General features: G+C 36.9%; 1 long non-coding RNA gene across 1 annotated transcript in view; it reads left to right on the top strand.

Moving 5' to 3' along the window:
• Positions 1–26,399, top strand: part of LOC121079070 — a 68,345-nt gene that overhangs the window by 17,473 nt on the left and 24,473 nt on the right. Inside the window, exon 4 of the long non-coding RNA XR_005824854.1 lies at positions 9,852–9,947. This is a non-coding gene — a long non-coding RNA (uncharacterized LOC121079070). The remainder of the gene's footprint in view (positions 1–9,851; positions 9,948–26,399) is intronic.

The raw sequence follows: 26,399 nt of genomic DNA, 5'->3' as shown, positions 1-26,399 counted from the left end.
GTTTTTGAGTACGTAAACACCTCAGAATGTTTCCTTATAGCAATTCACTCAGGATAAAATACTCCAGCATTGTGGCTTAAGGGATAGTGCTTTCGTTAGATCTATCATCCATTCACAAAATATAGCTCAGTGCGACATTTACATCAGTAAAACAAATCATACTATGCCTCAACTTTCCCCCATTAGTAACTGAATGGATGTCTTGCCTCACCCAGGCAACAGGATATGTCAAAAGTTCATTGGATTTACGGATAACAAATCACTAGCTATCTTTCAAGCATTGTGCAAATTATCAAACATTATTTTATGTCAGAGAGTGAGCTGACTAGGCCATGATTCAGGCATGTGCTGAAGCACCTTGTTGACTTCACCATCTAAATATCTAAAATGTGTATTTAGAATGCAAAAAAGAGATATGCTTTTCTTCGCTGGAACAGTGTGTAGGAGATTAGTTCCTTATCTCATGCCTTTTTTCTTTTCTTTTTTTCTTTGAAATTTTTCTTATTACAAAATTTCATGTTTTCATAACTTCAAGAAAGTTAACATTACAAGAACAAAAAAGTTGCATGTATTTCATTATATTGAAATATTAACATTTCTAATATTTCCTAACACCACCACTGTAAACTAAACAGTGGAATGAAAAGATTTGTGATAAAAGTGGAGCCTAGAGACATTTAATGTGAATGTGCGTTTCTGGGGTAGCTCAGGATTTGTTTGGGGAAAGTATAGAAGACTATAGAAAATTGGTTCAATTATGCCCTCAATTACAATGTGTAAAGTCATTGTACCCTCCAACTGATGGTAGAATTGGGACCAAGCAGTATATATTGAGAAATATGAAGTAGCTTTTATGTTGATTTCATATTTTCTGCCCGTGTATCATGTTCTATGGTACTGTCTGTTATTAATGCGAGACAGTTGTCCTTTGTTATCCAACTGTTATTTTTTGAAATAATAACCCCGATAGAGCCTGGAGGGTATGTCTCACGAATACCCATATTACAATGCTTTATTGACTGGTGAAGGTCCCACACCTAGAGGAAACAATGTGTTTTTATGCCACATCCAAGTCCAGGTGTTCAAACTCCGTTGAAACCTCTGTTGCACACAAATGGTAGAACTATTAAAGCAACGGACATGTCTCCTTTTCTCAGAAAACAGCCACAACACAGGCAGTAATGTCCAAGCACTTCTTGCACTACCCTGCCCCTATTGCCAATATCCCTTAACCTCCTTGTCTGGAGCAGTCACCTCCGAGCAAGCCAGCCTTTTTAATCTCCAACAACCATCCAAATCCAGCTGCCAATGAAGGTGTGCCACAAGTCGTTTTGCTGGTTTTGTAGGATGGTTTTCTGCTTCATTAGACACTTCTGAGCAACCGTTATTAATAGTCATGGAAATCTCAGCTGTGCTAGGAGACTGACTACGATGAAGGTGATAGGAACTTGACAAACACTGAGGTTTTTGTTAGTGCTCACGTCACGGGACTCAGAACACTCCCAGGAATTAGAAGGTTTTTTGAATTCGATACCTATGGCCAGAGCCAACCAATCCCCAACAAAGAAAGCATGCTAGCACACGTACAAAATATGAAACAAATACTGTGGTTCATATTTGCAAAGAACATTGTGAACATAAATCACAACTTACAAAGCCAAGGGAAGATGTCAGAACAGTTAACAAATGTTGCTTGTCACCTAAATACTACGTTGATTGGCTCTAAGAATACATGGATTCGTGGTTTTCAGTTAGGCTTGCATGAGTTAGCTGATCATATTTAACAAAATCTGCCAAGATCTTTTTGTACCCCATAAACAAGTTCCCAAAATTTATATCAGATAATTGCCTCCATTTTTTTCTTTTTTTTTTTTTCTTTTTTTTCTTAATGAAAGTCTCTAGCAGCCAGGAGATTCAACAGTTCTCTGAATATTCAGACAATTGAAACATGATTAAATATATATATATTTTTTCTGTGGCATCAGGGTTTTTTTGAAGCTATGGATATTAGGACTTAGATGTGTGATGCTTGTGTGATCAGCAATACAATTCTATATTCATGAGAAAGTAAAATATGAAGTATAGTGTAAAGTAGCTGTTGCATTCGTGCTTTATCTTGAAGCAGTAATTGAATAGCTGCTAACTGCTGAATTCTGAAGGGAAAAAAAAAAAAAAAGTATGGTTCCTTGGCATTCTTTTATGCTACAAAAGTTCATCCATCCATCCTAATTTATGAAATGCCTTCATATTTCGTTCTTCCAAAATTTGACCAAATATGTTTCAGAGGTAATGTCTTTATTATCTTATGCTTTATCAGAGGGGAAGAAGGCACTGAATTTCCATGAATTCTCACTGTTGTTATCTCTTTGAATATGCAGCCCAGACAAAGAGCCCTTTGAATGTAAAGTAAGAGGAGTGCTAATGCTCAACTATAGGTTGATGCTGAACTCTTACAAGCATGAAAATCCTTCTCACATTTCAGTGCACGCAGCATCTCTGGCTGCTAATATACAATAAAGGAAGGTACAGTGAAGCCCTAGCACCATGGAAAGTTTTTAGTAGTCTGCTGAAGGTGCCATTCATCATGTTATTGAGTGCCTTTGTGATCTGATCGGCTTCCTTGACTCCCATTAAAATGGAAAATAAGGTCTGCATAGGTTCAGTACCTTATAGGTCACCAGAAACTTGCAAAACCTGCATGTCCTAAGGGTGCCTGACCTCCTGTGGAGGGACACTGTGCTTGGGCTAATTTGTCCAGGACAACTTTATTGCTATTTTCTTCTTGGTACTTGAGCTACTTCAGCACCAGCTCAGATGTTGCTACTTTATACTGCTGTGCCGGATGTAAACAAAACTAAATCGTGGTGCTTTTCCAACAGGACCTCTATCCCAACACACCTTTGTTGCCTGCAGTATTTCACAGGAAATGTAAACAGCCTGCCTCTGCCTGGAATTCAGCAATAGCCAAGTTCTTGGCAAAAATATTGACAAAAAACAAAAGCTCCCTGTAGTCACAGAGGGTCTCATACAGCTTAGGTTAGATCTATGGCCTTCCAAACCACTGCAGGCTGAGAGAATTGTGGAATTTGGCTCAGCTGGGATGCCTCCTTCCTGCACCAAAATTTCAACACAAACATAAAATGAAAATTTCTTTCTTCAAACATACTTAATTGCTTTCAAGTTTTGGCACTTCTGTTACTATTGAATTTCCAGGGTGTCCCACGGTAATGATTAGAACTAAGCAAATACCTCAAAATATTTTCCATAAAAACTCCCTTGAATAAAACATTGAATAGCCTTCAGCTGTGTTCACACCCCTTTCATATTTGCTTTCTCTGAATATTCCAGTGACTGATATATGGGCAGAAATGTTAACTGAAAAAGCAATTTTTAAGGGAATATTGCAGAACATTTATGGAAAGCAGATTTTTAAAACCTTAAGTATGGATATAATAACCAAATGCAGTCTAATTGAAGCAAAAATACAAGGTGATTTGAGTCCACTCAGTGTAAGTAATGCATCTGTGTTCAAAACAGCAAAGATCAATAACAAATAGGTATCTGTCCACCAAGAAAACCAAAAATTAGAAGTACATAAAACTTAGGAGGTTCTTAACGACTTTTGAAAAAGCCCCTGAGCAGCTTTTTTGTCCAACTCCTGTTGACAAACTACCTTTGCATATTTGGTCATAATTCAAAATAAATGTTGGATACAGAATAAAGCTGAAAAAATTTAAAGTAATTCAAAGTTAATTATGAACAAGAGACGAGACTGTGCTCATTTGCTTAGTTGTTTACTAGGAATTAGCTGATTGGCTTTACTAATGATACAAGATTCTTGGCTGCTTCTTCAAGATGTCATTGACAAAGAGCAAATTTTTGCAATTTTTTTCGTATTGCTCTTCAACAACATTAGTTGTTTTTTTTTGAAGATGTCATTAAGAACTACATTTAAAAATCTATAAACATTGCATGTCTAATTTGCATCAATGACTAATATGTACATAAATCAGGTGAGATCACACAGAAATGACCAGTCATGGCATCCTTGAATGTGTAAGAATACATAGACAACTCACTTTATCAGTTGCATTCAAAAAGGATGAACAGTTTTAAAATATGTCTTTAAACTCCCTCTTTCTCTCTCTTTTTTTTTTTTTTTTTTGGCATTTGAAGCTCTTATCCATTCTGTAGCATGTTCCAGAGAGAGATAGCTTTTCTAGTACAGAGAACCTTAGAAAGATCTGCATTATTCCCCTATGAGTGCAAAAATATCTTCATGCAATATCTGAAAAACCTCATTTAAATGCTCTGTGAATACAGCCCTTCCCAAAGGCCAGGATGTATTCATGTATTTTGGATGATCTTCAGCTAGAAAACTGTGCAGCTAATGCACCCATCTTACCACGTAAAAGATTTAAACTAAAAAAAAAAAGTAAATGAGAGAGAAACTGAAAAAGCCAGCCTAAAGCCTCTAACCCAGATTCATGCTTTTAAATAAAGATGGTCTGAGTATGTGCTTATTACCCAATTCCAGCAATGGCTAAGGTTCGTTCTTCAAAAATGAAGAGCCCCAAAGTATTTTCTTAGGGACACTTACTATATTGTACCTTTTAACCATTCTAGTAAAATCATTTAAAAATATCAGAATCAAATGACAATTTCAAGGAGGGAGAGTGCCTTGTTTTCTTTTATGCAGAACAATGAATGAAAGGATTTCTAAGGACAGAAGTTATGAATGGCTATTACAGGTGCTTTACCCAAGGACTGGCCAAATTCAAACTGAGACTAGTTATCAGGTTATTAAAGACCAAAGGCTACCATATCTTAGGTAGAATGCATAAACAAACACGCTTCAGTTTCCCTTTCCCTTCTTAAAATATAATTTGTTTACTGCCATAATAATCTAAATGAAGTCATGTCTTTCTTTTATTAATAAGACAGCTATTTTCTGAGTGTCTTAAATTTTTCTAAATTTTCTTACCACAAACACTGTTCATTTTTTATCCTAAGACTGATAACAGGGTTTCTATAAAAATGAACATTCACGATCAAAGAGCAACTCTGTATCATAAACAAATTACAACAACTGGGCACGCTTTGAAATAGCTTAACCTAATTATGCTCAAACACTTTCACAAAAGCTTAAAAAAAAAAAAAAAAAAAAAAAAAAAGATTGTAATTGGAGCTCCATTCAGGTTCAGCTGACTTCATATTTTTAGTTTGGGGTTGTTGTTTGATTTTTTTTTTCCTTTTAGAGCTTTGCATAAACAAAAGATTTTGACAGTGTTGCCTTCCTGGGAAAAATGGTGGTGGTGGTGAAAATTCAAATTTCCAAATAAAATGCCATTCTAATTGCTCACTTTTACAGTCCTTTTAATTCACATGAAGTGTGCATGCCAAATGCAAATCTAACAGCATGTGACTATTTCACAACTATGCATATCCAGTACTCACGTGCAAACCAGTAAGTGTAATGGAGTTCATGCCCGTCGTGTGCTGGAACATCAGTAACTCTGTGTGCATATCTGAAATGCATTTTTCTTATCAAACCCATTTAAAAAATAAGGGTTTGGTTTTGAGGATTAAAATGGAAATCCCTATGGCATCATCTAATGCCACTGCCTTAAACTGTTTTGTCTTAAGCGTGTTCAAGGGTAGTACATGTTACTCCAGCCACAGGATGCTTTCATCATTTTTGGTGCATGTTGTTGGTTCATCATTCATTCTTTCATTAATATTTAAGCTGAGATAATCAGACACTCAGATTTTGGTATCTAATTTATAAACTCACTTTTTATCTCCATTTTAAAAATGTTGCATAAAACTTTAGGAGTTTATAGATTATAAAACACCAGGTTACCGGGATTGATCATCTCCTTAAGTCTGAATCTAGGCCAATATATGACAATATTTACAACTGAATCCTTTCTTACACAAGTCTGTCATTTTAAAGGTGCAGAAACACCTCTGAATGGTAAAATAGCACAGAAAAAAAAATCTTTATTGAAGGATCAATTATCTTAAAAGTAGAATGAATAGATCTTTCATAAACTATATAGAGTTCAGTATTTCCTTCATCACCACAAAAAAAAAATGAATATTTTCCAGCAGAGCTTTAAATATCATTTTTGTTATCTGTTGTGTGTTATCTGGTCTAGTGTAAGATTTCCTGCTTTTGATAAACTTTTAACTTTATTGATTTTTAATGTCATAATGAAAATAATTTTCTATTTGCATGGCTGTAGAATTTTTTGAATGCTCTTCATTTTTTTCTATGTCTGTTCTGCACTCAGATACTGAAATACAGGCTGCGATTAGTGTGTGGATAAATGTCTGTATGAGTACCTCATAATGTGTATCTATCAGGAATACTCGTGGAAAAAGAATTTCAAATGCATTCTTATAATCTACTCCTGGTATTCCTGCATAACCTTTAACACAAACTTTCATTGTTTGCATATCCATGCTTGTAAAATTTCCTATACCAATGATTACCAAAGGCCTTCATTGAAATAAATTTATGTATTCATTTCAACAGATATTTGTATTCTTAAATGCGCAGTTCCTCCCTATTTATTATTTCTTTTCCATTGCATGAGAAGAAAATCCGCAGTGAAATTTATTTTAATAATTGGAAAGTATTAGAAGTGCTATGCCAAATTACCTGTAATTATATAACCTTCTGATTCTGACTGTGTTTAACAGATTAAATGTTCTGCCTTTACAACTTTCAAGGTTAAGTGCTCATAATGGGACATGCTGGTGAGTAGGTCATATAATCCACAGCAAGTGGTACTCAGCAAACCAAATGGAAGATAGTTATTAAAATCTATAACATACAACTTTAATCTAGCACTCAAATTATAAGGGAACCACTTGGAAAGAGCTAAAGGCTATTTGCAGGTTCAATATATTCATTTTGCTCTCAACAGTGATCAAAGTTTGGAACTTCACATGTCTTGGACTGGTGTAAGAGCTAATTTGGAAGAGCTGCAAAAATTCTACTGTTATATCCCCAAGCTACAGTGGTTTCGTAATTGGAGTCTCCTACCTGTGAATGAGCAGCTGCTTGCATTACATAGCTCTCAGTAGCTTTACACCATTGTATTTGTAAGGGTTAAAAGTCAGTGAAATGAGTCTGAACACTAAGACAAATTACACTTCTATTTTTTACACACAATTTTCTAACTGAAATAGTTCTTTTTTAATTGTTGAATATTACTTTAAATTGAGATGCAAGATTTAAAGTCTATTTGCAGGGATGTTTCAGTCACTGTCAAGATCTTCAGATAAGTTTCTGTCTGATTTTGTTCCACATATTTTACTATTTTATCTTGAATTTTCTTTAGTTTACTGATATTTTCTTTTCCTAATCTAACCTGAAAGCCATGTGAAGTCTATAATTCAGGTCCAAAGCCTCCTTAGCCTTGGGGTAGCACATTAAAAAGAGGATGGTTTTCTTTTTTCCAAAAAGGCCAACCTTGTATAACTATCACACTGAAATAAGTACATTGAAAGCCCTCTATCAAAACAACCACACCACTTTTGCATTGCTGTTTTTCCTCAGTTGGTCCTTGAAATGACCTTGGTTTAATTACCTGCATCTCAATGAGTGAATCTACATAGAAAGTGAAGGTTAATTAATGAAGGATCGTTTCTGACTTTAAACCCATCAGGCAGTGGCTGACAAGCAAGTCTGGTCCATGCAGTATTATCCTATATCTCATTAGAAATGGTCAGATTGATGTGCTAGCCCTGGTATAGAAAAAGGTACAGGACAGTTTGTTAATGAAGAGAAGTTATGGTACTCTTGCAAAAAATTTGAAAGCCTGTGTAGGAGTCCATTATTACCAGAGTTGTTGCGATTCAACTTCTTTAACTGGCTCTTTAATTTCAAAAGAATTTAATTTACTCCTTTTAAACTTACCAAGGTTTAAAGTCTGCTACTTTGGCCAAAACTAACCACAGAATTAGATCCTCTGTCATACATTAGTGTATCTGTCACAAAATCCAGTCAGGTTGCGTCATTTTACCATTGGTGGTTACAAGTATTCATACCTTTGGCCTGTACTTCTAGATCTCTGAGGAAATCCTTACCAAGGAGTGAACAGCTACATTTTAGAGCTGGCTGCAGCTCTGTTAGCATTTCTCATGGTGTCCAGCAATGCCTTCACAGCCATGGCTGACCCAGCCTTCCCATTAGGATGGGCCTTCACATACACTCAAGAAAGCTATTTTACAGCTCTATAAAGGCATGAGGAGAAAAGTAACAAAGTAAACTGAGGAGGGTCTTGCTGTCATGCTGTCATTCCTGTAGGTAAATCCATTAAATTAAATAATGGTTACTGTCAGCTACAGCACATTGAGCAATGTGCCACAGTCCAGGCCTCCTAATCCACTACTTCTCTTGTATCCAGCAAAGCAAATTGTATTACTGTGAAAACTCTTTGTTCATTAAAGGTTTTAGGGTTTTTCCTCCAAAACCAAAAAGTAGGTTATTGTGAAGATGACAATGAGATGAATCTTGGAGTTACACCAAGTCTTGGACAGCGCGATGCTTATTGTGGGGCAGCCAGTGGGATCGCTCCTAGCAAGGGCTGAGCTTCGAATGCGGGGGTTTATCTGTTAGCTCATATGGCCCTAGCCCACATCCTGCAAATATTTGTTTATTAAACTGTGAATCTTTTTCCATAGAGAAATGTAAAGCCTGACAGATATTCTGCAGTAAATCGTAAGTCATAACAAATATCTTGGTTAGATAAGTTATTGTCTTATTTGGGTTGACTGTTTTTCATTTGTTAAATAATCTGTTGGATGACAACGTACTGATAATCTTCATGGTGTAAAATACCCACAAAGAATATCAATGGCCAAAACAAAAATCCAAAAAATATGGCTTGGAAGAAGACAGTTTCTCAAAATAAGCAGCTTAAACCGAAGTCCGGAAGTTTTACTGAGAGCCCTAAAAGCCCTCTGTACTTAGACTCGTAAAGAGACAGACATACACCACACATAAATTTTTTATTTCCAATCACTCGTGTTGTCAGTATAAACTAGCATGTTCGTCATTTTAGAAAAACACTTGCAGTTTGTTTATTTTGAGGACCATGGTGGAGAATGTATTTTTAAGACAATAAACACAGTGTCTTACATCTGGCTGTAGCTTAGTATGATAGACGTAGCTTGGTCATATGTCACAGGGACCTTTTCAAAACATAAAGTGAGACTCAGTTTACACAGGAGGTCTTTTAATAGACATTTGCAGAGAGATGAATTACACCTGCACTGATTAATTGCACTCTTAATAACACATCAGATTGCAGAGCTCAAACCAGAACCTACTCAGACAAAGGACTTAACTTTTAAAAGGCTTTTGACTGGGTTTACAATACCCCACTAGAATAAAGAGCAGGAAGATTTCTAGGCACTGTACTCAGATCAAAGGGATCCAGCTTCATCTATGAAACCATCTTTGGGCATCTTGGGGTGCAGAGCAATGATGTTCTGCAAATGAGATCACAAGTTTTCCTTTTAACCTGGGAGTCAGACTGTGTTCATACCCACCTGCTGTGTGGACACTAGGCAAGTGTTTGCCAGTTTTCACTCCGATGATAGTTTTCCAAATCCAAAAGTGGTCAGAGAGGCAAACACTTCTTATGTTAGTGAACAAAGAACATATCAACACCAGAGGTTTATTTGCATGCGTGTTTTGGTTACATTTGATCTTGCAAACATTACAGATTGTGGCTGCTTTGCAGTTTGAGAGGAAAACATCATTTCTTTGCTTTAGACTATACATTGCTCTTCAGAACGTTGTAACTCTTCTTTTTACAATCTTCCTTTTTCAGTCTTAACCAGTGATTAAGAAATAATGATGTTAACGAAACAAGTCTGAAAATTTTCATCTTTTTCATCATCTCCTTTGAAGGTTTACATAAAAGAAGGTAGGACTGAGCTTAGACATAAAACTTTTCTTTAATATACTGCATAAAACCATTTTTCTAAAAATATTTAAATGGTAAATTACTCCCACCTTTTCTTAAGTAGAAAATGTCTTGTGAGATCATGCTTTTCTCTTTTCTATAAAACATGATTTTTCTATATGCAGAAATATTAGGAATTGTTTCTGTTTTGGGTATGTGCCAGAATTTAACTCCTCACACTTTTATGTTTTCAAGTACTGAAAGGAAAATGATTAAAAAAAAAGTTTTCTATGACTGAAACAGAGCTCATTTACCTTTGTAATTTTCTATTAATTTACTACTAGGATTCATTTTGCATTTAATTCAGTCCTCTAATGACTTAAAACTGTGTCTTTGGTCTTTACACATTTGTGGTCTCAGTCGTGTCAAGCTTTTTCATCTACTTTATGTTCATTTATTTTAACTTTTAGTGGTCTTCTAGCCAATTCTTTATCCTTTTTATTACAAGAGCATGAAATTTTATAATGCCCTAGAGCTTTGTTAGTCAGCTGCTACAAGGTTCTTAACCTTAGTTAATTTATTCTTTCACTTTTGACTTTCAGATATGGAGCATGCTTTAATATTTTGGTTTTGAATATGAAAGCAACTTTTATTAAGTAGGTTTACTGCATTAATAGATCTTTATTTCATTTTACAGTAGTGTTTAGCTATACAATATATCATTTTACATAATGATTTATAATTTGGGGTAATATAATTTAAACTTTTTTTATATTAAAATGTTGCTAATATAAAAATCATAAGAGCATTATGTATTTTTTTCTAAAAAAAATCCTTATAAACAGGCATAAATATATTCTTTTTCATTGTAATTCCAGATTTTTTGTTGTTGTTGTTTACATTAGCAAATCTTAAACAATGGCAGTTTGTTTATGTGCAAAAAGTAAAAATAAAAAAGGGAATACCACTAAAATTGTTATCTGCCTTAATTTTACATGATTATTCTGAACATATCTTGTAGCCCCATCCTATGACATAATGCTGGCTGCTCTTGTGATTTGGGTAGTCCCACGAGGATTCATTAAATCCCTACAGCCACATTATTATCCAAGAGTTTCATATTTTTATCTTTCAGAAGTAATTATTAGCATTCCCAGCCTTAGAGCAAAGCTTGGAAATATAAATGTTCATCTCCAACTTGAAAAGACTAATCAAAAACAAAATATTAAAAGAAAAAAAATTTAATTTATATTTTTAATTCCCCCTATTTTAAAGCAGATCTTCAAATTCTGTGTATCTTACATTATACCTGGAGTGGGACCACTGTAATAAATATCAGTATCAAACCCAGCAGAAGGAATTCTGAATTCAGTTAGGAACTAGATTTGGACCTAATTTGAAATCCAGTGAAATGAAGGCAAAGACTTCATTCTGTTACAGACTTTGTGTTCTGACTTAGGCTGTAGGGCCTGACTTAATGACCAGTCTGGAAAGATTTTGCTGTGAAATTCAACCTGCCTGGACACAAGCCAGCTTCTCCACAAGCCCCATGCACCATTTTTATATAGTATCAATTCTGCTGTACGTGGCATTGTGTCAGCCTGTGCAGCTTCCATCTGTGGTTTACTAACAGGGTTTGGAGATCTGGACAGGAGAAAAATAAAGTTGGACAGGAAAAAATAAAGCTGAAGAGCAGAAGATGAATGTGATACTAATGAAAGTAGATATTAGTTTACCCAAGTTACCCAAGATGTAACATGATAAAATTCTTGTCTCGCTGTTGGAGAGTGTGTGGAAGAGAGGGGCTCAGAGGAGAAGAGGTTGGAGGTGTCTGAGAGCTGGAGCTGGAATTAAGTTGTAGTATATCCATCTCTAAATGTCACAGCCTTTGTCACAGCCAAACGTTATTATTAACACAATACTGACAGACTGTTTTTACTTGCGTTCTGAGTCTTCAGTGTTCACTCCCACTGTACTTCCCTCATAAGGAGGCTTGCTTCATTTTGCCTACAAATCCTGTTAGCCTTGGCTACAGATGCCACGGGAACTCTTTTAAGAAATATTCAGGGACTTTCTGGGGACAGTAATGGGTCTAATCTGCCTGGCTAGTCCACATGTCCCCTTTGCAAGGGCAGCTGGAGACTGCTAAACTGAGGCAGAGAGACAGGCTCCTTACCCAGCAGAGGTGAACACACTCCTAGCTATGCCTGGAAGTGCAGGGCAAGAGTTGCTTTGCTCCATGGATCCCACTGAACCAGAGCCAGCAAGTGTGGAAACAGCTGGCGGGACCAAGCCTGGAGGGATGTGAGAGAATGGAGTTGTTCAAAATGGGGAAAATGAGCAAGGTCTTGAAGTTCAGTGTTTGGCTTTTTTTACTTTGCTTTTGGGACAGGATATAGCAAGAGGCCAAAATATGAATTTTATGTTTGCTCCTAACAAGCATGCACACATCCTCCCAAACGTTTAAGCAGGAGGGGCTTTTAACATTGCATAGGGCATTACCATTACACTGCTTTTTGCTTTGATGAAAGAGAGCTGATGCAAAGGTGAGACCATTTTAGGAAATTAACAGCAAAGGAGAAAAGAGTTCTCCTGACATGCACTGGCTAGACTTACAATAACCAAAGTTCTCTGTATTACTACGTTTTTATACCCTTTGTCTTATACAAATCTCCATTAATCTGTAATTTTAATAAAAATGCATTTTCATTTCAAAACAGATAAGAGTGCTTCCTATAATTCTCATTCTCAATGTGGTATAGTTGTTATTCCACCTACGTTATTTACTTGTGTATAAGTATCAAACTGACTCCAATGCCTTGGAGTTTCGTTTCTGTTCTACCGGGAGCTAACATTTAATGTGATTTTATATATATATATATTATATATATATATGAACACTTCTTTGTCAGGTAGAAGCTTTTAGTCATTCTGACATGAGGCTTTCATACAGCAAAAATATTACTAATACTATTTTGCCTCTAAAGTGCATTTGTTATCAATATGCACTTAAACTAGTGATCAAGAGTTGGTGGGAGAGACACCTGCTCTGCATTTCTTATCTTTTTAATACCTTAGGGATACATCACTTAATAATTTAGTGCTAAACCATTTAGCATTTTAGCCCATCATCTCTTATATTACACATAGGATTTCAGTAATGTCTGATAAAATTATGTGTTAGCTGCCTTATGTGTGTGTAAAACTTAATAAGTCTTCTTCCCCCCCTCAAGTTTAATAACTGATTTCTTACATTTATGGATGTGAAATTTTATTGCTCATGGATATAGTTTGAACCTAAATCTTCATATCTTATAAATTGATTTTTAGTTTCCTTTTTGACCTTATGAATTTCAATCAGACATTGACCTCTTGTTGCTCATGAATCTGACTGATTTAATGCCATATAACAATAATACTGTAGAAAAGCATTATCATAAGAGCCCACAGGGTTTGCTGAAACCCATAACTAGATTTTGGAGGCCTCTAGCAATAATAATTCTTGACCCAAGACTATTCTCTAATGCCTTCATCCGTTACTGTTCTGGACTGGCCAATCCTTGTTTTAGTACATTCAAGGAAAGTGGTGGAGACTCCCAGGAGAATAGGAGCTAAAACTGTATGGAGAAGATAATGCTGAATATACTCCAGTAACATGAAGCTTAGGAAAGATCAATTCTGCCTGAGATCTGTCACATTTTGAAAAGAAAGACTATTTAAAAGGAATCTTTTGTGGCAAAAAATGAGTATTTACTTAGTGTTTAAGATTTTTCAAAAAATAAAAATTTAATACTAATTGTCTTACTGGAATGTATTGTTAATCTTCAGTCTATCATTATGGCTGCAACCTAAATAGAGGACTTGAATGATTACTGCTTTGTTTGCTTGGCTGTGCTAATTTAATTTAATTTAATTTAATTGCTTATATGCTTTGGTTTACTGAATAACTAGATGTTGATGTTCATTATTCCTTATTTAGAATCTTAAAGGGAAAACAAAAGTGTGAAGGACATGGGACTGTGGCATTATTTTGTGAATGCTGCGTGTGACTGACTTTGGGCATGGATGTTTACTCTATTACTATATTTACTGTGTGTGTACGTATATTTGTATATGGGAGTTTCATTTATTAATTGATTGTTAGGAAATAAGCAGGGAGTCAGCACCAAAAATCTAGATAAAACTACTTCTGGTAAACAGGGCAGGGGGTTAAGAAACAACGCATGAACTATGAGCTGTGAAATACTCCTTCCAGGCTCCAGCCAAAATTATACAGGTGTTTCAGCATGACAGGGGGCAAACAGATCAAAAGGGCTATAATCAGTTAAAAACTCCTTCTGTTCTAAGGTGATGGCCAGTTTATCAGGGATTTATTTATGAGGAGCAAACTGATACAGTCACTGTCTTGGAGGGCTAGAGGATAATAGGTCTCAGCACCCAGCATTAGGTAAAACTTAGGTAAGAGAGGGAACACTCACATTAAACCTTTTCTTTTATGTTTTGTTATATCTTTAAGTTTAATTGCAACTTCTATCACTTTATGAAAAATGTCTGCTTGCTGTATTATTTACTGATCTGAGTGCCTGAAAGAAGTCAAAGATAGCCAACTGAATTGGGCTGCTTGCATAATATGTTTAAGGCCCAGCTGATGTAGCCAAGACCTAATCTTACAGCAAAAAAGTCTTAGAACCTGCTACAGAGAAAGGCAGAACTTGCACTCTAACTTGAAAATCTGTATCGCTCTTCATTTTGGTTGTAGACTTGGATCCAGAACATTTGTAGTTTATGAAAGCCTAGAATTTTCTGATCACTTTATGGTGATCTGTGAAGCAAATCTCCAACCATAGTGTTTCCTGCAGGATAGGTGCTGACCTGGTCCCATCTATGTTGTTTATGTTTTATTTTACTCAAGCATATACATATGGAGGTGCTCTTGTATTACTATTGATTACAGCTATCAACTGTTGTTTCATGTAGGAAGACAAGAGAAATGGGAGGTGGTCCTGTACATCTCATTAAGGCTATCATGTCCTTGATGCTTTGTATTTAAAAATTAATTAAAAGTGAAGACCTCTTCATGGCAGTCCAAAAATGCACTGGCACAGAGCCATGTCTGTTCATCTTTCTCTAGAGAACTAATCTTTGTATATTGATGGCACAGGACATTATTGACATATGTTATCTGGTTCGTATAACTGTCTGACCAACTTCCCAAAGCTTGCAGTGCAGACTTTAAGGTTAAAACTTGCATTCCCACAGTGTTACTGAAGCTTTATCCAGTCATCACTTACAAGATGTAGGGTGTAAAATGAAGGTTGAAATTAGTTTTAAATAAAGGATGCCAAGTGTTGTTTGAGAACCAAAAGTTAGACTAGATGTAATCCAGCAGTGAAATCAGACTATCAGACTTCAGATACTTTTTTTTTTTTTTTAATATAAACAGCACAATGCCACTTCCTCATGCAGTGGGCAGTGAGTTTTTTAAAAGGGAAGTTTGTGTCTGATATACTAATGTTCAAAGGTTTCCAGATTAAACATATAATACAGTAGGTGAGTAGTTTAAAGTACAAATATACAAGTGGAACTATATGCTATTGCTGCTCTGTTTAGGATGCTAGAATCAAAACCCAGCTAAGCCATTCTGTTCTCTTATAAACTAATTAAATTATTTATTGTCATATAAAGTTAACAGTTTTCTGTATTTATTCCAGCTTGTGTTGATTTCTGATATGAACGAGGCTTTTTGGACTTTGCATTTTTATCTAATTCTCTCAACATTGGTAATAATTTTGCTGTTTCAAAAACTGATCTTATTCACCTGCTGCTAAAAACACGTGTCATGTTGAATTACATACCCTGCACAGATATTGTTGCAATTAGCAATTCCAAAATATCACAAGAGAAGTGTACAAAGGCTTGGAATCCAAATTTGTAACTGTATGTAATCATGTCCTAATTTGCTTAAGCATGTGCCAAGTAGTCCTGTTCATTTGTACATGCTGTTTATTGATCTGTGTTCACAGATGCAGTAATTTTACATGGAAATCTGGAGCAGTGTGATGCAATCGTAAAACCAGAATTCTATATTATGTCCCTGGTGCCCAGCATTTCTGGTCGACTGCCACACAGCCTGTCAGAAACGCAGGGCCTAGGGGCCTGGCATGAACCATCTGAATTCAGTGCATTTGTTTTCTCCATTAGAAGATTGATGGAGATACTTTTCTTAGGATGCTGAGTTTGAGTCATCTCCTGTCCACAATGAAGTATCTCCAAGGTAAGATTCAACTGATGTTGGAGGTACAAATTAGCTTCCCTCCTCCTTACCACATCTCCAGTAGCATTCCCAGGTGTGACAGATGTCCCCTTCCACATGGCAAGGAAGCAGCTGTGGAACCATGTAACTGCCTTCAGGATGTAGCCAGAAGAAATGCAATTTGAAATTAACCCAATGTAAATAAAATAAATGTTTTTTAGTGAGGCTTCCTGAACCCACCAGAGTCCATCTACCACAGAGGTGCCTAGCTTCTCTGTTGGTGTAGCTGCGGGAGGGTCACACAAGGGCAGCATCCCAGCATCCTGCTTTGGTAGTGGGAAATGGAGAGCTGTGCAGATGGAGACTCTGCGGGAAATGCTGGTCTGAGTGAGGATGGACATAGGCTCAGGGAAATTGCCATGTTTGAAAATTAGTCCAGAGTGTGAGGACTTATTTTCTCCTCAGTATATGTAGTGCGCACAGAAATTACCCAAAGAGTGGTGCATATATATGTGTATAATGATTATATATTATTATTATTAAGAAAAAACAGATGGGAAGGGAAGGGAAGGGAAGGGGAGACTTGAAATGTTTTCTTGCTGCTGTCCCCAGCCAGTGTCTTGACACAATAGTGAACAGTCAGATACTGGGGATTATCAGATATTTCTTTTTTTTTGGTTCTCCAGCAACTAGAATCTATTTTGATTTCCTGGTGTCCTTTCTAGTTATGCTGTATTACTCATAACTGCAGCGCAGTGGTAGCTGCCAATACAAATTTAGTCTTTTCTGTTTATTCCATACTGTCCTGTCAAAGCAGATAAGTCTGCTTTGCATTAGAGCTCAAAAATTTAATTGTGGGAAAATGATGAGTCACTCCAGCTAAGGTAAACCAATGTCTGTGTCAGAGGACATTCTTTTGATGTACAAAGCAATGATATGGTATTAGAACATGAGCCAAAATCACTAATTCTCACATAGAGGTGTCATTTAAATTTCCCTGGGACAATGAGGCTTTTTGAACCAGAGATAAGATTGATTTGGGGTCAAGCTGGAAAAAGAGAAAAAACAAGAAGAGGGAATTTTCCAAGCTTAATTAACAATTCAAGCCACCTACTTTTGAACATCTAATGAAATGCTCTCAAGAGATTTATTTTCCTTCCTTATCACCATGAGATTTGGAGATTGGTAATGAAACAGTAGGAGCGACGATCTCTAGGAACCAGGAATGCGATGAAGTTGAGAGGAGCACAGTCAGCCCACAGTTTTGACAAAGTTTGTGGGAATTGTGCTGCAACCATCATTTAAGGCTGTTTCTGTCTCCTCCCCAGGAAGGAGGTGTGGCAGCCCTATGGCTGACGTTATATATTCTCTGGCATCATCCTCCATCGCAGAGCTGCATCTCTGAAATCCAGTTCATTTCAAGAGTTACAGCAGTCTGAATAATAGAAGTAATGTACCTTAGGAATCAGAGAATTGGGCCTTCTACCTGTCTGGATGTGCTCTATAAAGGAAGGACTCATATACTAAGGAACCTCAGTCCTGGTGGTTAAATGGGATTTACATGCATAAAGCCAGATTGGCAAACAAGCGTAAGAACCCAAGAACAAAAACTGGAACAGAGTGCCTGAATACATAAATAACTGGAAATCAAACTGATATAGATCCCATCAGATTTCCCTCTACATTTTGAACTTAAATATCAATGATTCCTGCCCTGGTAATTAGTTCTCTTTTAACAAGATTTAACAGTAAATTGTTTAAAAGCTGTGGTCATATAACCATTATATTGGTCATTTGCAGCATAGCAGTGCCCACATTTATAGAACTGCTTGAAAAACCCAGCCAAGATGTCCTCCGGTGCTCTCCCTACCTCAGACATACTTGGAATTCCCTCTTTTTTCCAGGTTGAGTGTCACAGTCATAAGTCCTTCAATGAGCCCTGGCTGTCCATGGCTGTCATCTAGTTTGGTTTGAGTGCTTGTATTGAATATACGTTGCTGAACTTCATTTGCCTTCCCCTGCATTCTGGTTTGTTGAAGTAGATCTTTTCAAAGGCAAATGTAGCAAGGCACATGACTAAATTTTCTGCAGGATTTCTCTGTGATACGATAAATTTTCAGCAGAAGAAATAGCAGAAATTGAGCAGAAATGCATAGGGAAAGCTCATGAAGGAATGACAGAAATTAATTCAAAACCTTTTGTTCAGCATAATTTGGACAAGACATAATAGAGTCCACAGTTTACAAGTGAGAAGCAATAAGTGAGAAGTATATAACTGGTAAAACAGCACTCAATTAATTTGCATTTTCTGTTGCATCTTTATGGTGAAACTCAGCTATGTGTTAATGGTCCTCAGAAGAATCTAGACAACACTGATTCTCTACTTATACTTCGTATTAAGGGTAAAATTCACCCTATTGAAGAGGACAAGCTTAAGATCTATGCACCCACTTAGTACCACTTATCCCAATTTTCACTTAACAAGGGCGTAAGTAGTGTATACGTCTGGATTGTCCTTCTGCACTAAAGTGAATTTTCTCCCTAGTAAATTAGATTGGTCTGATGTGTGCTTAAAAGGAAGAAAATCTTTGCTTTCATGAGGGGTTGTTCTGGGAAATTGCTGCTTGACCTATAACTTAAACAAAAAATTTCAGTTCTTTAAAATTGCTTTGACACTCATGCGTGGTGTATTTACATGATTTACCATTTGATCAAACAGCAAAGTTGAAGTAATGGAGCCCATCAATCATGAAGGGGAATGAAGTTTTGAGGGAGCTGTTTGTTCCTTTGCTTTTCAGATCCTTCCTGTGGATGGATTTTTTTTAATATACTTTTATATATATATATATATTTGAGTAAAATTGGTATAGAGTGGGTTGAGTAGCATCATAAGACCATAAGCATATCCCTCTGCAGAGAGCACAGAAGAGTGGAAAGTAGTTATATATTTAACTTGGATGTGAGTGAGATAAACATAAACAGGATAGTTTTGCAAGCCAAGAAGTCATTACAAACTTTAATTAAATTGAATGTCTTGTGTGCATGCAGACCTACGCTGACTTTTCTGTGCTCAGTTTGCTACCGAGATAGGTTAGACCCACCTGGGTGTGCATCTATCTTATTTCACAAGTTCTGCAATTGTACAAATACATATTCACCCACGTAGATGCAACTATACAGAGCCCTCTAGCTTCTGACTTTAAAATAGGCAGCTAGTTGTACGCATACACATCAGGGCATGCAGAATACCTTCCTGTGGCCTCAAATACATGTTTTTATTTGCAGGAACACAGGCACTGCAAGATATTCCAGTCACAGTTAATGAAGTCCTTAATGAACTGATGGGCCTGTTTCTTATCTCACTTATGCCAGATTTAAACCTATGTAACTCCATTAACTTGTTGAGTTGATCCTAATTTTATATAAGTGTAAAAAAGATGAGAACCAGACGTTTTATGTCCTCATTATCTAAGAGAATACAAAGTATGAAGTTCTTAAAAACCTTTTTTCTGTTTTCTATCAGTTACACAGAGCCTTATGTACTCACCCACCTTTGACCCTTCCTACTTTCCCTATGTACCAGTTTCTCCAGCTACTTACTGTGTTTTCCCATAGTTACACTGATCATGCAACTTTTGATCTCATTGTGGTTTTGAACCTCCTGAAATGAGTTTTCTAAACTTTATTCCTAGTGAGCATATTCCTTCTCACATGAATCAAAACTCTGCATTCCTCGTTGTTTTCCACAGAGCCCTCTTCTAACATTCCTAGCTTTTCTCTAACAGAAAGAAATTTCCAGTACTGAAATCATTCATATAACATGAGTGTAAAGTTGTGGAATTGAAGACAAAATCTTTTTCCACTTACAGTTTAACTTTGGTAATGTTTGATCTAGTCCTGTTCTCTTCAGCTCATTACGTTGAACTTTGTCTCCAGTAGTTTACCTTCCACGTGAACTCTGAATTGAAAGATCGGTTTTACTCCAAGGAGACATACTCTGCATACACAGAGAAAATTATTTCAGATGTTTTGTTTAACTTTTACTCTGTTTTGATATTGCCCTGATATGACTTACAGTATGGTAATGTACTGTACATTTAGGTCTTCATAGCCAAGTTCAAATACCAGCATGAACCTGATCTCCAAGAAATTCAAGGCAATGATTTTTGTAAGAAGCTTACATATCAGCTACTTTTGCCAGCTTACTCTAAGCATATACAAAACTGAATGGAAGAAGTGGCCAGCAATGCAACAGGAGCCCTAGTGAGACATCTGAAATCCCAAAAGCATGAATCTGAGCTGACCTACACCATGTTAGCACTGGAGTAGTGCCTCTGACTTTGATGGAGTCACTCATAATTTACAGCTATGTAAGATCAAATATATAGCCCAGAGAACAGAAATGTTAACATGGATAGTCTCAATCAGGGAAGGGATGCTTATTCTAATGGTACCTCCTGTCAGTCAAGTCATAGACCAGATGTCACTTATGAGGACAATGGGTCACCCTATTTCCTCTATTCTGAATATGATTAAAAATACAAAAATGAGAGTTAGAATGGAAAAATTAACTATTATGAAAATAAATAAGAGGACTGAAAAAAGAAATCAGAAAGGAGAATGAAAGGCAACTGCCCTAAACAGCCCCAAACCAATTACCTCGGGCTTAGCAGAGGGTGAGGTGGTTGTCTGAGCAGCTTGAAATGAACCACATTACTCAGCTGCGTTGCAGTAGTCATTTCCTATTTCATTCTCCCAAGGCTTATGCAAGACTCCTCCAGAAAGTGCCAAGTTTCTGCCAACAGAGGCAATGAGAGCTCCAGGATTCCTCTGCAGCCAAAGCCAATGTGCGATGAGGGCAATCCCCCTCCAAGAGTCACATATGGTGAAATCAGACCAAGTCTGTGAGAACAGAGCAAAGGCCACCTAGTAAAGTTGTGTCAGATATGACTAAATAAATGCAGGATTCAGACCATGATTGAGCTGGGGGAAAAAAAAAATCAGAAGGTTAAATGCTGAATAGGTGATTATTTCCCCTTTGTGGTAGTCTTGCAGTTTGTCTGACCCTTTATATTCCTTATAATAGTGACTCCTTATAATAGTGATTCCTTATAATAGGTTCAAGTCAAGATATAACCCTTTGTGATAGCTCATGCATAAAAAAAATAAATAAATTTAAAAATTTAAAATAAAAAAAAAATAATCTGGAAAAGAAAAGAGGACCCAAGTTTATCACTCATAAGGTTCAGGGCACTGTTCCCAATTGCGGACCTAGTCTGAGATGGCAGATAGCTCATATCAGTTTAAAGATACATGAATTTTGCTCTCTGTCATAACCTTATGATGCCAAAAAGCCTGCAGTTTCAAGTGACTGCTCATCTGATGGGTTTCATTTCTGAAGTCCAAAATGAGATGCCTCTGCTTAAGGACTGACTATTCAGAGATGCACCTGGAGTCCCGCAACTGCTCCTGAAATCAGTGGGAACTAGCTTTAAGCACCTCTGTAATACAGTCTTGGGTCTCTCCTACTGGAATTTTTAAAATTGAAGATACCTGAAAGTTACAGGGCACTTCAAAAAAGGTAAGCTAGAGATGACAGTGCTTTTTAAAGCACAACAATACCTAAGTATGACAAATACTGTAGAAGTGCTAATGCTGTTTGGCAATTTCCTGGAAGGTCTGTGGAGTGGAAATTCTGTTCATTAACTGATGCTGATACCTCCAGAAGTCATTTCAAATTGTTTTCCTGAAATAAGACTTGAACCCAGACGGCAGAGGTGAACCCGCTTCACTAGCCTCCAACAAGAGATGTTATAGGTTCAGAAACAATATTTATATTCCCAAATCTCTCTCTCTCTCTCTTCCTCTCTCTCTTTTTTAAGCTTATTAAAATTAAAAGCATGACCTGCCACATCACATTACATCAAAACATGATGTAACTTCTTAATTTAAAAAAAAAAAAGTTTTAATTTATGATGTTGCATTATGCCACAAAAAGCTTTTGTTTTCCCCAGAGTAACTATAAATTTTTTACAGCGACTGTTTATCCAGTATCTTTGGCAGACTGAAACAGTGAGCATTGGCAAAAAGCAGATATTTAACAGCTACTGACGAACAGCTTATGAATCACCAGGCTTGAATCCTGGCACACATCTCCCTGTAGGTACCTTGCTGAAATCACCCATCTTCCCTTCAGCTTCTTCTAACTGCAGTAACATTGAGTAACTGACTGATCCCGAACCACTAAACTTGATCTACTTTATCCTTTCAAGCCTTTATATTTTTGGAGAAAAGTACTCTTGCTGTAAAAGTGCCACTGAAATAACATTCCAGGAGCACAGTGTCCAGCATGGATTTGCCACTAATTCTGAACAACCCACAAAAATATTTTCATTATAACATTTGACATTAATTTGTTTTTCATTTACAGATAGAAAAGGGATTTGCAAAATAGTTTTACCTATACATTTATGTAGGTGGGGAGAACTGAGACATAAGCAACAGAAGATGTCATCAGTAAAGCCAAAAATAAACAGGTCCTGGTCTGCTCTGCTGGTCCACGTACCTTCCAGATGATGAATTCATAATGTTTGGCTTCTTGTTTTACATGCTTCTGCAAGGCAAGCTGGACTATCCATGAAAGGCTGTATATTTGTTGGCCTGGATCTCTTACAGTCTGTTTACTTGTCTGGTGCTTTTTCAGGGAATTGTTCTGACTAAAGCAAGGGAAGTTCAATGGAACTTGAGAACAAGGACTACTTGTCCGAACAAGGATTTTCGAGCCCTTGGTTTCCGAACAATTGCTTTATAGGGTGGACTGTGTACCATAAATCTGTAGCATAGGAGTATGGTCATATTGGCTTAACTGTCTTACTAAGACTGGACTTATTTCTCATACAACTGATAAAAGTCATAATGCTGTCAGTCCCTGGTATACTAGCTGTACTCAACTTTTACTGCTTCCTAGTTCCATGATCCATAGTGCACATATGGGGTATAAAGCCTTCTTAAAATCATAGCCCCTTAACTAAAAGCTTTTTCTGAGAGATAGTGTGGTTTGAATTATATTGAGGACCCCAAATAGCAATTGCTCTTGGGCCACTGCCTTTGAAATAGATCTATTTTAGGTAGATATTCCTCTTTTGAAGGGGTACTTTTACCCCTATTTATGAGCCTCAGTGCTTGTACCAAATAACCTACCAGAGGAGTGAAAGCTCCCTGAGTATTTTTGATGTAAACGCACCTCAATGATCTTCATCACATGCAATGTGTTGGGTGAAAAAAGGGCAGTTTTTTCACTGTTATGTAGCTGTTGCTTTGGGTGCCCTAGTGAGAACCAAACCAGAGGGCTACAACCTGTTTTGCATGAAAATCCTAGAACTGTCTATTTTATCTCAGCGTTGAGTAGGGGAAAGTTCTAATTTAAACAAATGTCCTTGGCTCAGGAAGCCATTCCTTGTGTCATTCCTAGTAACGAGCACCTATTATATTAGTAGCATCTCTCCCAGTGACAGATTGGTGAACTAACCTGCATTGTTTTTACTTGAGATCAAATCTTCAGTATTGTTCAGTGAGTGTGGTGCAAACAATTGCACCAGCAAAACTGTTAGAGCACTGAGTCTGAAATGAGCTGGGGGGCTGTTTAAAACATGTTTGTTAACCTTCACCTAAAATGTGGTTGACACAATACACCCTAAGACAGGAGACTCAACCAGTAAGAGCATGATGGAAAAGAGAAGAGGTCTTAGGTGAAAATGTTGGATGAAGCTGAGCTAAAGACTCCAAACTGTCTTGTAAATATGGAAGGAATTATCTTGAAGGAATCTCCTGTTGACTTGACATAAGCAGTTTCAAGTTTTATGGCATCTTACATTGTTGTTTAAATTTGTTTCAGGCAAGAAACATACTTTTTAAGGTCAGGCATACAGATTTGTTAGATGCTAAGACACCTGAAAAGCAAGAATACAGATTGTAGGATGAATATTTTATGGAGTAATTATTTAAATATATTCAAGTATGAACATCTTTAGATCCTAAATTTAGTATTCCTTAAGAATATAATCTTACAATAAAATCTAGCCCACTCTCCTATTGTTCATACCATTTCAATTTTTTGTTTGAATTAGCTGTTTTTAAAATTTGTTTTTTGATTGTTTATTTAAAGTGCCACAGATATTTTTGATATTTTTGCCCCATCTTTAATTTTTGGCATAACATTTGCACATATGTTGATGATGATACATGTCTGAAGTTCTCAAAACATGATCTCACACCACGGCTGGTGTGAGAACCACTCAAATGTGATGTGCAGAGGAAGCTCCCTGTTTCCTATAGAGCCCTTGCCTAAGCTGCGGGTTAAGGGCCTGCCTGGGGCACAGAGCAGCAACCCAGTGACTGCAAGATCCTTCAGCAGCTCTGTGTGGCTCAGGAGCAGTCTGTGCATTGAGAATTCCCTTGGTTGGAGACCAGGATCAAGGCTGAGACACAGTGCCTGGAGGGGTCTGACTGAAAGAGATGATGGGTGTAAGTAGATAGGTAAGTAGTTAAGATATAAGTAGTTGATAGGTCTGTAGATGCTGCTGGACAGAGGGAGTTTGGATTAATATGCAGAAAAGGTGAGAAAAGAAAGGATGGCTACATACCTTCATCTCTACATGTGCCTTAGAAATCAATTAAAAAAAAAAGTTATCAAGCAGTAACAGCCACTATTGCAAACTCCTTAGTAACCTGGATTTGGGGAACCTCACTGCTGTAACAGAGATAAGAAATCCACCGGCTGCTGTGAATTGCTGGATTATGAATCACATTTTCAGGTTTTCAACCCTCCAGATCTGCACACCAAGTTGAACTCAAATTTTAGGGTTCAGCTGTTTTGTTTAGGCACTGTAAACAACTAGATCTCAGAGTTTTATACCTCTGATTGTACCTCTCATACCTCTGAGCTTTATGTCTTGTTATATGGATAAAACAGGCACCTGCAGAAATGTGAGCCTGCCTGCATCTGGCTGAAAACAACACAGCTCAGATTTAACCACACCTGCTCTATTTAAAATCAGTAGTAAATGTTTAATACAGTGAAATTGAGATAGCCTCTATTATGTTATGTAAAGATATTATAGAATCACACAAAGATCTTTTGTTATTCTTGGCATCATGAAGCCTAATAAACAGCTTCAATTTCAGTTTTAAGTAGGGACACCTTATTGTCAAGTGTTGGCTGTGATATATTTGTTGATAACTTTTTCTGGCCACCTGTTTTCCTGCATGGTCCTTGGTGTGTCCTGACTGAACCTTAGCTTGCTCAGCTGTATCCCAAGATTCTTACTCTGGATCTTCTGCTCTACTATCCCAGCAGGATTAAGTGTAATGAAGGCAAGAACTGAACTTCCTCTGTATGCATCATGCACACTTATTATTTTATATTGTGGCCAGTTGGACAGAAGTAGATGCAGCAGAAAACTTCAGTCTGCCACGTGACCATTTTCTTGGAAGGTCCTTGTAAAATATTTTCAGGGCATTTGCATGTTTCAAATACCATGAAATCAGAGGAACAGTGATGGCAGACAATGGGAGAGTCTAAAGAATAGGTCTATTGCAACAGGTGCACATACACTATTCCTACATTTCAACTCATTCAGACACAGGACACAGAAGCTTCTAATTCATTAGAACAGTGCTGAACACACAAATGACCACATGTGCAGCTAGGTCATCATTAAATATATTGACACAAAGATAATTCTGCAGTAAAACAATCACAGAATTGAAAATATACATGTGTATAACCCACTACTTTTAGCTCTCACGCACCTGGATGGGGTGCTGGGAGGTTATGGTATGAGTAAAGCTGGAAGAACCTGAGCTACAAAACTTCCTATGTTCTGCTTTGTTTCTGGAGTGTTCAAAACTAAATCTGTGGACAAGACAAAAAGAAAAGAGCTGTGAACTCTTAAAAACGGCAATTGTGTGGAACTCCATAGACATTGTTTTCCTAAGTGATATGTTTGGTTCGTAAGAGGATGTGAGTATGAATTTATCCCATTCACCTATTTTGAACCCACAAATTTGAACCCACAAAGTTGTCTCTAGCTTAGTTTGTCAGGGATTTGTCTGAACCAGAGTATGTTCTTCATAAGCAAGCCTGTAAAACAGCAAACTGATACCCAGCTCCAGTAGCTCACCTACTTTTTTAGTTCTGCGAAGTAAAATAAGATTTTTTC

This window comes from Cygnus olor, chromosome 16 (genome assembly GCF_009769625.2).
Source record: "Cygnus olor isolate bCygOlo1 chromosome 16, bCygOlo1.pri.v2, whole genome shotgun sequence".
NCBI lineage: Eukaryota > Metazoa > Chordata > Aves > Anseriformes > Anatidae > Cygnus > Cygnus olor.
The sequence above is the reverse complement of the archived record's forward strand: the minus strand, read 5'-3'. Positions and strand labels throughout refer to the sequence as shown.